The sequence below is a fragment of the Chiloscyllium plagiosum genome, unplaced genomic scaffold, assembly GCF_037043375.1.
Source record: "Chiloscyllium plagiosum isolate Xiang-an unplaced genomic scaffold, Cpla_swu_hap1 HiC_scaffold_40, whole genome shotgun sequence".
NCBI classification, from domain to species: domain Eukaryota; kingdom Metazoa; phylum Chordata; class Chondrichthyes; order Orectolobiformes; family Hemiscylliidae; genus Chiloscyllium; species Chiloscyllium plagiosum.
In genome coordinates, this window is record NW_028270178.1 from 66,032,086 (window position 1) to 66,045,395 (window position 13,310).

Here is a 13,310-nt window from a genome sequence, read left to right on the forward strand (position 1 = left end):
ACTGTGTATGATTAACATTGTTGTCTGTGGATGGTCAATACTGTGTGCAATTAGTCCTGTGACCTATGGACGTTCAATACAGTATGTGAATAAGCTGTGGTCTGTGCATAGTCAATACAGTTTGTTAATAATACTGCGGCCTGTGGATAGTCAATCAAGTGTATGAGAAATCCTGTTCACTGCGAATTCCCAATACTGTGCGTGGATAATCCTGTGTACTGAGGATGGTCAATACTGTGTCTGAATAAACTTGCGGCCTGAGTTTGGTCAATACAGTATGTGAATAATCGTGCTGCCTGATAATGGTCAATAGAGTGTGTGAATAATCCTGTCGTCGGAGGATATTCAATACTGTGTGTGAATAATCCTGTGGCTTGAGGAAGGTCAATACAGTGTGTGAATAATCTTTTGGAAAGTGAATGGTCAGTTCCATGTGTGAATAATTCTCTGGCCTGTGAATCGTCAATATTGTGTGTGAATATACTTGGTCTGAGAATTGTCAATACTGTGTGGGAATAATCCTGTGTCCTGAGTATGGTCAACACTGTGTGTGAATACTCCTGTTGCGTGAGGATGGTCAATACAGTGTGTGAATAATCCTGGTGCCTGAGGATGGTCAATAATGTTGTGACTAATCTGATGACGTGAGTGTGGTCAATACTGTGTGTGAATATTCCTGTGGTTTGAGGATATTCAAAACTGTGTGTGAATAATCCTCTGGACTGTGCATGCTCAATGCTGTGTGTCCATAATACTGTGCCCTGACGGTAGTCAATACTGTGTGTGAATAATCATGTGGCTTGAGGATGGACAATACTGTGTGTGAATGCCTCTTTGGCCTGATGATGTTCAATACTGTGTGTGAAAAATACTGTTGCTAGTGAAGGGCCAATGCTGTGTGATTAATTCTGTGGCCTGAGGTGGTCAATAATATGTGTGAATAAGCATATGGCCTGAGGATGGTCAATACACTGTGTGAATATTCCTGTGGCCTGAGGATGGTCAATAATGTTGTGACTAATCTGATGACGTGAGTGTGGTCAATACTGTGTGTGAATATTCCTGTGGTTTGAGGATATTCAAAACTGTGTGTGAATAATCCTCTGCACTGTGCATGCTCAATGCTGTGTGTCCATAATACTGTGCCCTGACGGTAGTCAATACTGTGTGTGAATAATCATGTGGCTTGAGGATGGACAATACTGTGTGTGAATGCCTCTTTGGCCTGATGATGTTCAATACTGTGTGTGAAAAATACTGTTGCTAGTGAAGGGCCAATGCTGTGTGATTAATTCTGTGGCCTGAGGTGGTCAATAATATGTGTGAATAAGCATATGGCCTGAGGATGGTCAATACACTGTGTGAATATTCCTGTGGCCTGAGGATGTTCAATAATGTTGTGACTAATCTGATGACGTAAGGATGGTCAATAATGTGTGTGAATATTCCTGTGGCTTGAGGATATTCAATACTGTGTGTGAATAATTTTCTGCACTCTGCATGCTCAATACTATGTTTCCATAATACTGTAGCCTGAGGATAGTCAATACTGTGTGTGAATAATCATGTGGCTTGAGGATGGACAATACTGTGTGTTAATAATCCTGAAAACTGAGAATGGTCAATACTGTATGTGAATACCTCTTTCGCCTGATGATGCTCAATACTGTGTGTGAAAGATACTGTTGCCTGTGAATTGTCAATGCTGTGTGATTAATTCTGTGGCCTGAGGTGGTCAATACTGTGTGTGAATAATCCTATGGCCTGAGGATGGTCAATATTGTGTGTTCCCAATCCTGTGGGCTGAGAATGGTGAAAATTGTGTGTGGATATTCCTGTGGCCTGAGGTTAGTCAAAACAGTGTGTGAACATTCCTGTGGCCTGAGGAATGTCAATAACATGTGTGAGTAATCCTGTGGCCTGAGGTCTGTCATTGCTGTGTGTAAGTAATTCTGTGGACTGTGAATGATCAATATTGTGAGGGAATAATCCTTTGGACAGTGAATGGGCAATACCATGGGTGAATAATCATCTGGCATTTGAATCGTCAATACTGTGTGTGAATAACACTTGGCCTGAGAATGGTCAATTCTCTGTGTGAATAACCCTGTGGCCTGAGGATAGTCAATACTTTGTTGAATAATCCCGTGATCTGTAAACGGTCACGGCAGTGGGTTCAAACATCCTGTGGCCGTAGGCTGTTCAATATAGTGTGTGAAAAATCCTGCTGCCTGAGCCTGTACAATACTTTGTGTGAATAATCCTGTGACCTGAGAATGTTTAATGATGTGTATGAATATTCCTGTGGCCTGAGGTTAGTCAATACTGTATCTGAATCATCCAGTGGCTTGAGTATGGTCAATACAGTGTGTGAATAATCCTTTGGACAGTGAATGGTCAGTTCCATGTGTAAATAATTCTCTGGCCTGTGAATCGTCAATACTGTATGAGAGTAATCCTGTGGCCTGAGTACAGTCAATACTGTGTGTGAATAGTCTTATTGCCTGAGGATGTCCAATAATGTGTGTGACTAATCTGGTGGCCTGAGGATGGTCAATACTGGGTGGTAATATTCCTGTGGCATGAGAATGGTCAATACTGTGTGAGAATAATTCTGTGGCCTGAGGGTAGTCAATGCTGTGTGTTAATAATTATTTGTACAGCAACTGGGCAATATCATGTGTGAATAATCCTCTGGCCTTTCAATCGTCAATACTGTGCGTGAACAAGCCTTGGCCTGATGATGGTCAATACTGTCTGTGAACAATCCTCTGGACGGACGATAGTCAAAACTGTGCGTGATTAATACTGTTGCCTGAGGTTGATTCAATACTGTGTGTAAATAATCCGGTGGCCTGTGAAACGTCAATACTGTGTGTGAATAACACTTGGCCTGAGAATGGTCAATGCTCTGCGTAAATAATCCAGTGGGCTGAGGATGGCCAATAATATGTGTGAATAAGCCTGTGACCTGTAAACGGTCAAGGCAGTCTGTTCTAAAATCCCGTGGTCGAGTGTGCGAATAATCCTGCGGCCTGAGGATGGAGAATACTTGTATGAATAATGCTGTGGACTGTGCATTGTCAATATTGTTTGCGAATAATCCCGGGAACTATGAATGCTTAATACTGTTTGTGAATACTCCTGTGGCATAAGGACGGTCAATACTGTGTGCGAATACTGTGTGCAAACCTGAGGTTTGTCAATACTGTTTGTGAAGTCTTCTGCGGCCTGAGGATGCTCAATACTGTGTGTGAATAATCCTGTGGCCTGAGAGTGGTCAATACTGTGGGTGTATAATCCTTTGACCTGAGAATGTTTAATGTTGTGTGTGAATATTCCTGTGGCCTGAGGTTAGTCAATTCTGTATGTGAATAATACAGTGCCTTGCATATGGTAAATATAGTATGTGAATAATCCTTTGTACAGTGAATGGGCAGTTCCATGCGTAAATAATTCGCTGGCCTGTGAATCGTCAATACAGTGTGTGAGTAATCCTGTGGCCTGAACACGGTCAATACTGTGTGTGAATAATCCTATTGCCTGAGGATGTCCAATAATGTGTGTGACTATCTGGTAGCTTGAGGGTGGTAATATTCCTGTCGCATGAGAATGATCAATACTGTGTGTGAATAATCCTGTGGCCTGAGGGTAGTCAATACTGTGTGTTAATAATTATTTGTACAGTAACTGACCAATACCATCTGTGAATGATCCTCTGGCCTTTGAATCGTCAATACTGTGCGCGAATAACCCTTGGCCTGAGGATGGTCAATTCTGTCTGTGAACAATCCAGTGGTCGGAAAATATTTAAAACTGTGCGTGATTAATACTATTGACTGATGTTGATTCAATACAGTGTGAATAATCTGGTGGCCTGTGAATGGTCAATGCTGTGTGTGAATAGTGTTGTAGACTGTGAATGGTCAGTACTCTGTGTGAATATTCCTGTGGTCGTGGGATAGTCAATGCTGTGTGCGAATATTATTGTGGCCTGAGGTTGGTCAATACTGTGTGTGAATAGTTCTGTGACCTGAGGATGCTCAATACTGTGTGTGAATAATCCTGTGGACTGCGGGTGATCAATACTTTGCGTGAAAAATCATGTGGCCTGAGGATTGTCAATACTGTTTTCAAGCATCCTGTGGCTGTAGGCTGGTCAATAATTAGTGTGAATCATCCTGTGGACTGAGGACTGCCACTGTCTTGTGTGAGTAATTCTGTGGCCTGTGAATGATAAATACTGTGTGGGAAAAATCCTTTGGACAGTGAATGGGCAATACCATGGGTGAATGATCCTCTGGCCTCTGAATCGTCAATGCTGTGTGTGAAGAACTCTTGTCCTGAGAATGGTCAATACTATGTGTGAATAATCCTGTGAGCTTAGGTGGTCGAAACATTGTGTGAATAACCCCGTGACCTGTAAACGGTCACGACAGTGGGTTCAAAAATCCTGTGGCCGTAGGCTGGTCAATACAGTGAGTGAAAAATCCTGCTGCCTGAGGAAGTACAATACTATGTGTGAATCATCCTGGCGCCTGAGGATGGAGAATACTTGTGTGAATAATGCTGTGGACTGTGGATTGTCAATACTGTTTGTGAATACCCCCAGGGATTATGAATGCTCAGTACTGTTTGTGAATACTCCTGTGGAATAAGGATGGTTAACACTGTGTGCGAATATTATTGTGGCCTGAGATTCGTCAATACTGTGTGTGAATGATCCTGTAGCCTGAGGATGGTCAATACCGTGTGTGAATAATGCTGTAGCCTGATGATGGTCAATAACGTTTGTAAATAATCCTGCGGTTTTAGGATATTCAATATCGTGTGTGAATAATCCTGTTGTATGAGGATGGTCAATATAGTATGTGAAAAATCCTGTGGACTGATGATGGTCAATATTATGTGTGAAAATAATCCTGTGGCCTGAGGATGGTCAATACCGTGTGTGAGTAATCCTTTGTCTTGAGCATCGTCAAAACAGTGTGAATAATTAATCCTTTGGACAGTGAACGGGCAATTCCATCTGTGAATAATCCTCTGGCCTGTGCATCGTCAATACTCTGAATAACACCTGGCCTGAGAATGGTCAATACTGTGTGTGAATACTCCTGTGGCCTGAGTATGGTCAAAATTGAGTGTGAAAAATTCTGTTTCCACGAGGATGGTCAATACATTGTGTGAATAATCCTGTTGTCTGAGAATGTTCAATACAGTGTGTGACTAATTTGGTGGCCTGGGAATGGTCAATACTGTGTGGTAATACTCCGATGGCTTGAGAATGGTTAATACTGCTTTTCAATAATCCTGTGGCCTGAGGGTATTCAATACTGTGTGTGAATAATCCTGTGGCTTGAGGAAGGTCAATACTGGGTGTGAATAAACCTGTGCAATGTGACTGCTCAGTACTGTGTGTGAAGAATCCTGCGGCCTGAGGATGGTCAATACTCTGTGTGAATATTCCTGTGACCTGAGAATGTTTAATGTTGTGTGTGAATATTCCTGTGCCCTGAGGTTAGTCAATACTGTGTGTGAATAATTCAGTGGCTTGAGTATGGTCAATACAGTGTGTGAATAATCCTTTGGACTGTGAATGGTCAGTTCCATGTGTGAATAATCCTCTGTCCTGTGAATCGTCAATACTGTGCGTGTATAATCCTGTGGCCTCAGTATGTTCAATACTGTGTGTGAGTAATCCTCTTGTGTGAGAATGGTCAATATTGTGTGTGAATAATTCTGTTGCGTGCGGATAGTCAATACAGTGTGTGACTAGTCCTATTGCCTGAGGATGTCCAATAATGTGTGTGATTAATGTGGTGGCCTGAGGATGGTCAATGCTGGGTGGTAATATTCCTGTGGCTTGAGAATGGTCAATACTGTGTGTGAATAATCCTGTGGCTTGAGGATAGTCAATACTGTGTGTTAATAATTACTTGTACAATAACTGGTCAATACCAAGTGTGAATAATGCTCTGGCCTGTTAATGGTCAATACTGTGCGTGAATAACCCTTGGTCTTAGGATGGTCAATACTGTCTGTGAACAATCCTGTAGCCGGACAATAGTCAAAACTGTGCGTGATTAATACTGTTGCCTCAGGTTGATTCAATACTGTGTGTGAATAATCCGGTATCCTCTGAATGGTTAATGCTGTGTGTGAATAACACTGTGGACCGTGAATCGTCAATACTGTGTGTGAATAATCCTTTACACTTTGAATGGTCAATACTGTGTGTGAATAATTCTCTGGTCTGCACTTGGTCAATACTGTGTGGGAATAACCCATAGCCTGAGGATAGTCAACACTGTGTGTGAAAAATTCTGTGGCCTGAGGATTGTAAATACTGTGTGTAAATAATCCTCTGACCTGAGGGTAGTTCGTGTGTGAATAAGGCTCTCCCCTGTGAATGGTCAGTACACTGTAGGAGTAATCCTGTCGCCTGTGGAGATTGAGTACTGTCTGTGAATAAGCCTGTGGCCTGAGGACGGTCACTGCTCTGTGTGAGTATTTCTGTGGCCTGTGAATGGTCGATACTGTGTCGGAATAATCCTTTGGACAGTGAATAGTAAATGCCACATGTGAATAATCCTCTGGCCCGTGAATCGTCAATACTGTGTGTTAATAACACTTGGCCTGAGAATGTTCAATACTATGTGTGAATAATCCTGTTGGCTGAGGATGGTCAATAATTTGTGTGAATAATCCTGTGACCTGTAAACGGTCAAGGCAGTGTGTTCAAACATCACGTGACTGTAGGCTGGTCAAAACAGTGTGTGAGGAGAAAGTGAGGTCTGCAGATGCTGGAGATCAGAGCTGAAAATGTGTTGCTGGAAAAGCGCAGCAGGTCAGGCATCATCCAGGGAACAGGAGAATCGATGTTTCGGGCATAAGCCCTTCTTCAGGAATGAAGAAGGGCTTATGCCCGAAACGTCGATTCTCCTGTTCCGTGGATGCTGCCTGACCTGCTGCGCTTTTCCAGCAACACATTTTCAATACAGTGTGTGAATAATGCTGAGGCCTGAGATTGTACAAAATGTGTGTGAATAATCCTGCAGCCTGAGGATGGAGAATATTGTGCAAATAATGCTGTGGACTTTGAATTGTCAATACTGTTTGTGAATACTCCTGTGGCATAAGGACAGTCAATAATGTGCACATACGTTATTGTGACTTGAGTATGGTCAATACTATGCGATAATAATTCTGTGGATGCTCAATACTGTGTGTGAATAATCCTGTGGCTGTGGGCTGGTCAGTACTGAGTGTGAATAATCCTGTGGATTGGGGATGGTCAATTACGTACGAGAATAATCCTGTGGTTTGAGGACGGTCACTTCTGTGTGTGAGTATTTCTCTGGCCTGTGAATGATCAATATTATGTGGGGATATTCCTTTGGACAGTGAGTGGTCCATACCATGGGTGAATAGTCTTCTGGCCTCTGAATCATAAATACTGTGTGTAAATAACATTTGGGCTGAGAATGGTCAATACTATTTGTGAATGATCCTGTGGTCTGAGGATGGTCAATACTTTGTGTGAATAATCCAGTGACCTGTAAACGGTCGCGGCAGTGGGTTCAAAACTCCTGTGGTTGTAGGCTGGTCAATACAGTGAGTGAAAAATCCTGCTGCCTGAGGATATACAATACTGTGTGTGAATAATCCTGGGGTTTGAGAATGAAGAACACTAGTGAGAATAATGACTGTGGATTGTCAATACCGTTTGTGAATACACCCAGGGACCATGAATGCTCAATACTGCTTGTGAATACTCCTGTGGAATAATACTGTGTGCGAATATTATTGTGTCCTGAGGTTGGTCAATATTGTGTGGGAATAATCCTGTGGCCTGAGGATTTTTAATACTGCGTGTGAATAATACTCTGGCCTGATGATGGTCAATGTAGTGTGTAAATAATCCTGGGGCCTTAGGATGTTCAATATTGCGTGTTAATAATCCTGATGCGTGAGGGTGGTCAATAATGTGTGTGAATAATCCTGTGGACTGATGATGGTCAATATCATGTGTGAAAACATCCTGTGGCCTGAGAATGGTCAATACGGATTGTGAGTAATCTTGCTGCCAGAGGATGGTCAATACTGTGTGTGAATAATCCTTTGGCTTGAGTATGGTCAAAACAGTGTGAGTGAATAATCATTTGGACAGTGAATGGATGTTCCATGCGTGAATACTCCTCTGGCCTGTGAATCGTCAAAATTGTGTGTGAATAACAATTGGGCTGAGAATGGTCAATACTGTGTGTGAATAATCCTGTGGCCTGAGTATGGTCAATATGGAGTGTGAAAAATGCTATTGCGTGACGATGATCAATACAGTGTGTGACTAATATGGTGGCCTGGGAATGTTCAATACTGTGTGTTCATACTCCTATGGCTTGAGAATTGTCAAACACTGTTTGTGAATAATCCTGTGGCCTGAGGATATTCAATACTGTATGTGAATAATCCTGTGACCTGAGAATGTTTAATGCTGTGTGTGGACATTCCTGTGGTCTGAGGCTAGTCAATTCTGTGTGTGAATAATTCTGTGGCTTGAGTATGGTCAATAAAGTGTGTGAATTATCATTTGGACAGTGAATGGGCAGTTCCATGTGTGAATAATCTTCTGGCCTGTGAATCGCCAATACTGTTTGTGAATAATCCTGTGGCCTGAGTATGGTCAATACTGTGTGTGAATAATCCTGTTGCGCGAGGATGGTCAATATTGTGTGGGAATAATTCTGTTGCATGGGGATGTTCAATGCAGTGTGTGAATAAACCTATTGTCTGAGAATGTCCAATAATGTGTGTGACTAATCTGGTGGCGTGATAATGGTCAATAATGGGTGATAATATTCCTGTGGCATGAGCATGGTCAATACTGTGTGTGAATAAGCCGGTGGCCTGAGGGTACTCAATACTGTGTGTTAAAAATTATTTGTACAGTAACTAGGCAATACCATGTGTGAATAATGCTCTGACCTGTGAATCGTCAATACCGTGCGTGAATAAGCCTTAGAATGAGAATGATCAATTCTGTCTGTGAACAATCCTGTAGCCGGACGATAGTCAAAACTGTGCGTGATTAGTACATGTTGCATGAGGTTGATTCAATACTTTGTGTGAATAATCCGGTGGCCTGTGAATGGTCAATGCTGTGTGTGAATAATGCTGCGGACTGTGAATTGTTAATACTGTGTGTGAATCATCCTGTGGCCTTAGAATGTTCAATAATGTGTGTGAATAATTCTGTGGACTGAGGATGGTCAACACTGTGTGTGAATACTCATTTACACTGTGAATGGTCAATACAGTCTGTGAATAATCCTGTGGCCGGAGGATGTAGAATACTGTTTATGAATAATCCAACCGCTTGAGGATGGTCAATACTGTGTGTGAATGATCCTGTAGCCTGTGAATCTTCAACACTGTGTGAGTAACCCTTGGCCTAAGGATGTTCAATACTGTGTGTGAATAATAATGTTGCCTGTGGATGGTCAATGCTGTGCGTGAATAATCCTTCGCACTGTGCATGCTCAATTCTGTGTAATCTTCTGGTCAGCGGATGGTCAATACCGTTTGGGAATAACCCTTTAGCCTGAGGATAGTCAATGGTGTGTGAGAAAGATCCTGTGGCCTGAGGATTGTGAATCATCTGCGTGAATAATCCTGTGGCCTGTGAATGGACAATACTTTGTGTGAGTAATCCTGTGGCCTGAGGGTAGTCAATACTGTGTGTGAATAAGAATGTAGCCTGTGAATGGTCAGTACTGTGTCGGAGTAATCCTGTCGCATGCGGAGAGTGAGTGCTGTCTGTGAATAATCCTGTAGCCTGAGGACGGTCACTGCTCTGTTTGAGTACTTCTGTGGCCGGTGAATGGTGGATACGGTGTGGGAATAATCCTTTGGACAGTGAATGATCAATGCCACATGTGAATATTCCTCTGGCCTGTGAATCGGCATTACTGTGCGTGAATAACTCTTGGCCTGAGAATGGTCAGTACTATGTGTAAATAATCTTGTGGTCTGAGGATGATCAATAATTTGTGTGAACAATTCCGTGACCTGTAAACGGTTAAGGCAGAGTGTTCAAAAATCCTGAGACTGTAGGCTGGTCAATACAGTGCGTGAATAACGCTGAGGCCTGAGGATGTACAATGCTGTGTGTGAATAATCCTGCAGCCTGAGGATGAAGAATAGTGTGCGAATAGTGCTGTGGACTGTGGATTGTCAATAATGTTTGTGAGTAATCCCGGGGACTATATATATGCTTAATACTGTTTGTGAATACTCCTGTAGCATAAGGACGGTCAATACTGTGTTCAAACATTACTGCGGCCTGAGGTTGGTCAATACTGTGTGTGAATAATCCTGTGGCCCGAGGATGTTCAACATTGTGAATGCATAATCCTGTGGATTGAGGATGGTCGATACAGTGTGTGAATAATTCTGTGGCCTGAGGATGGTCAATACCGTGCGAAAATAATCCTGCGGCATGAGGATGGTCAATAATGTGTGTAAGTAAAACTTGGCCTAAAGATGGTCAATACTGTGTGTGAATAATAAAGTTACCTGTGGATGGTCAATGCTGTGTGTTAATAATCCTGTAGCCTGTGAATGATCAATACTGTGTGTTAATAAATTGTGGCCCGTGCATGGTCAATACTATTTGTTAATAATACTGTATTCTGAGGATGGTCAATACAGTGTGCTAATAATCTGTGGCCTGTGCATGGTCAATATTATTTGTTAATAATACTGTGATCTGTGGATGGTCAATACAGTATGTGAATAATTCTGTGGCCTGAGGATGGTCAATACTGTGCGTGCATAATCCTGCGCCTTGAGGATGGTCAATACTCTGTTTAAATAATCCTGTGACCAGTGAATGGTCAGGACAGTGTGTTCATTAATCCTGTGGACGTACGCTGGTCAACAGTGTGTGTGAATAATCATGTGGCCTGAGAATGCTTAATATTGTATGTGAATATTCCTGTGACCTGAGGTTAGTCATTACTGTGTGTGAATAATCCTGTGGCTTGAATATGGTCAATATTGAGTGTGAATAATCCTGTTCTCTGAGGATGTTCAATAATGTGTGCGGCTAATCTGGTGGCCTGAGGATTGTCAATATTGCGTGCTAATATTTCGGGTGCTAGGGAATGGTCAATACTGTGTGTGAATAATCCTCTGGCCTGTGAATCGTCAATACTGTGTGCGCATAATCCTGTGGCCTGAGTATGGTTAATACGGTGTGTGAATAACACTTGGCCTGTGCATGGTCAATACTGTTTGTTAGTAATACTGTGGCCTGCGGATGGTCAATACAGCGTGTGTATAATCCTGTTAACTGCGAATTCTCAATACTGTGTGTGAATAAACCTGCGACCTGAGGATGGTCAGTACTCTTCGTGCATAATCCTGTGGACTGAGAATGTTCAATAATGTGTGTGAATGAAACTGCGGCTTGGGGATGGTCAGTACTCTGTGTAAATAATACTGTGACCTGTGAATGGTCAGCACAGTGTGGTCATTAATGTTGTGGCCGTAGGCTGGTCAGTACTGTCTGTGAATAATCATGCGGCCTGAGACTGTTTAATGATGTATGTGAATATTCCTGTGGCCTGAGGTTAGTCAATACTGTGTGCGAATAATCGTGTGACGAGTGTATGGTCAATACAGTGAGTGAAAAATCCTTTGGACAGTGAATGGTCAGTTCCATGTGTAAATAATTCTCTTGCCTGTGATTCGGCAATACTGCGTGTGAGTAATCCTGTGGCCTGAGTATGGTCAATACTATGTTTGAATAATCGTGTGGCATGAGCATGGTCAATACTATGTGTGAATAATCCTGTTGATTGAGCATCGTCAATATCGAGTGTGAATAATCCTGTGGCCTGATGATGGTCAATAACGTGTGTGATTAACACTTGGCTTAAGGATGGTCAATACTGTGTGTGAATAATAATGTTACCTGTGAATGGTCAATGCTGTGTGATAATAATCCTGTAGCATGTGGATGATCAATAGTGTGTGTTAATAATACTGTTGTCTGTGGATGGTCAATACAGTGTATGAATAATACTGTGCACTGTGAATGCTCAATACTATGTGTGAATAATACTGTGGCCTGCGAATGGTCAATACTGTGTGTTTATAATAATGCGGCCTGAGGTTGTTCAATAGTGTGTTTGAAAAATCCTGAGACCTGTGAATGGTCAGGATAGTGTGTTCATTAATCTTGTGGTCGTACGCTGGTCAACAGGGTGCGTGAATAATCATAGAACATAGAACATAGAACAATACAGCACAGAACAGGCCCTTCGGCCCACGATGTTGTGCCGAACATTTGTGCTAGCTTAAGTACCCATCCATGTACCTATCCAATTGCTGCTTAAAGGTCACCAAAGATTCTGACTCTACCACTCCCACAGGCAGCGCATTCTATGCCCCCACCACTCTCTGGGTAAAGAACCCACCCCTGACATCTCCCCTACACCTTCCACCCTTCACCTTAAATTTATGTCCCCTTGTAACACCCTGTTGTACCCGGGGAAAAAGTTTCTGACTGTCTACTCTATCTATTCCTCTGATTATCTTATAAACCTCTATCAAGTCACCCCTCATCCTTCGCCGTTCCAACGAGAAAAGGCCTAGCACTCTCAAACTAAATCATGTGTCCAGAGAATGTTAAATATTGTATGTGAATATTCCTATAGCCTGACGTTAGTCAATACTGTGTGTGAATAATCCTGTAGTTTGAGTATAGTCCAACCAGTGTGTGAATAATCCTTTGGACAGTGAATGGCCATTTCCATGTGTGAATAATCTTCTGGCCTGTGAATCGTCAATGCTGAGTGTGAATAATCCTGTGGCCTGAGTGTGATCAATATTGAGTGTAAATAATCCTGTTGCGTGCGGACGGTCACTAATTTGTTTGAAAAATTCTGTTGCATGAGTATGGTCAAACCAGTGTGTAAATAATCCTTTGGACAGTAAATGGGCAGTTCTATGTGTGAATAATCCCCTGGCCTGTGAATCATCAATTCTGTGTGTGAATAATCCTTTGTCCTTAGTATGGTCAATATTAAGTGTGAATAATCCTGTTGTGTGCGGATGGTCATTAGTTTGTTTGAAAAATTATGTTGCGTGAGGATGGTCAATATAGTGTGTGAATACTCATGTTCCCTGAGGATGTTCAATAATGTGTGTGACTGATTTGAGAAGGTTCCCCATGGTAGGCTCATTCAGAAGGTCAGGACGTGTGGGTAAATGATAACTTAGCTGTCTGGATACAGAATGGGCTG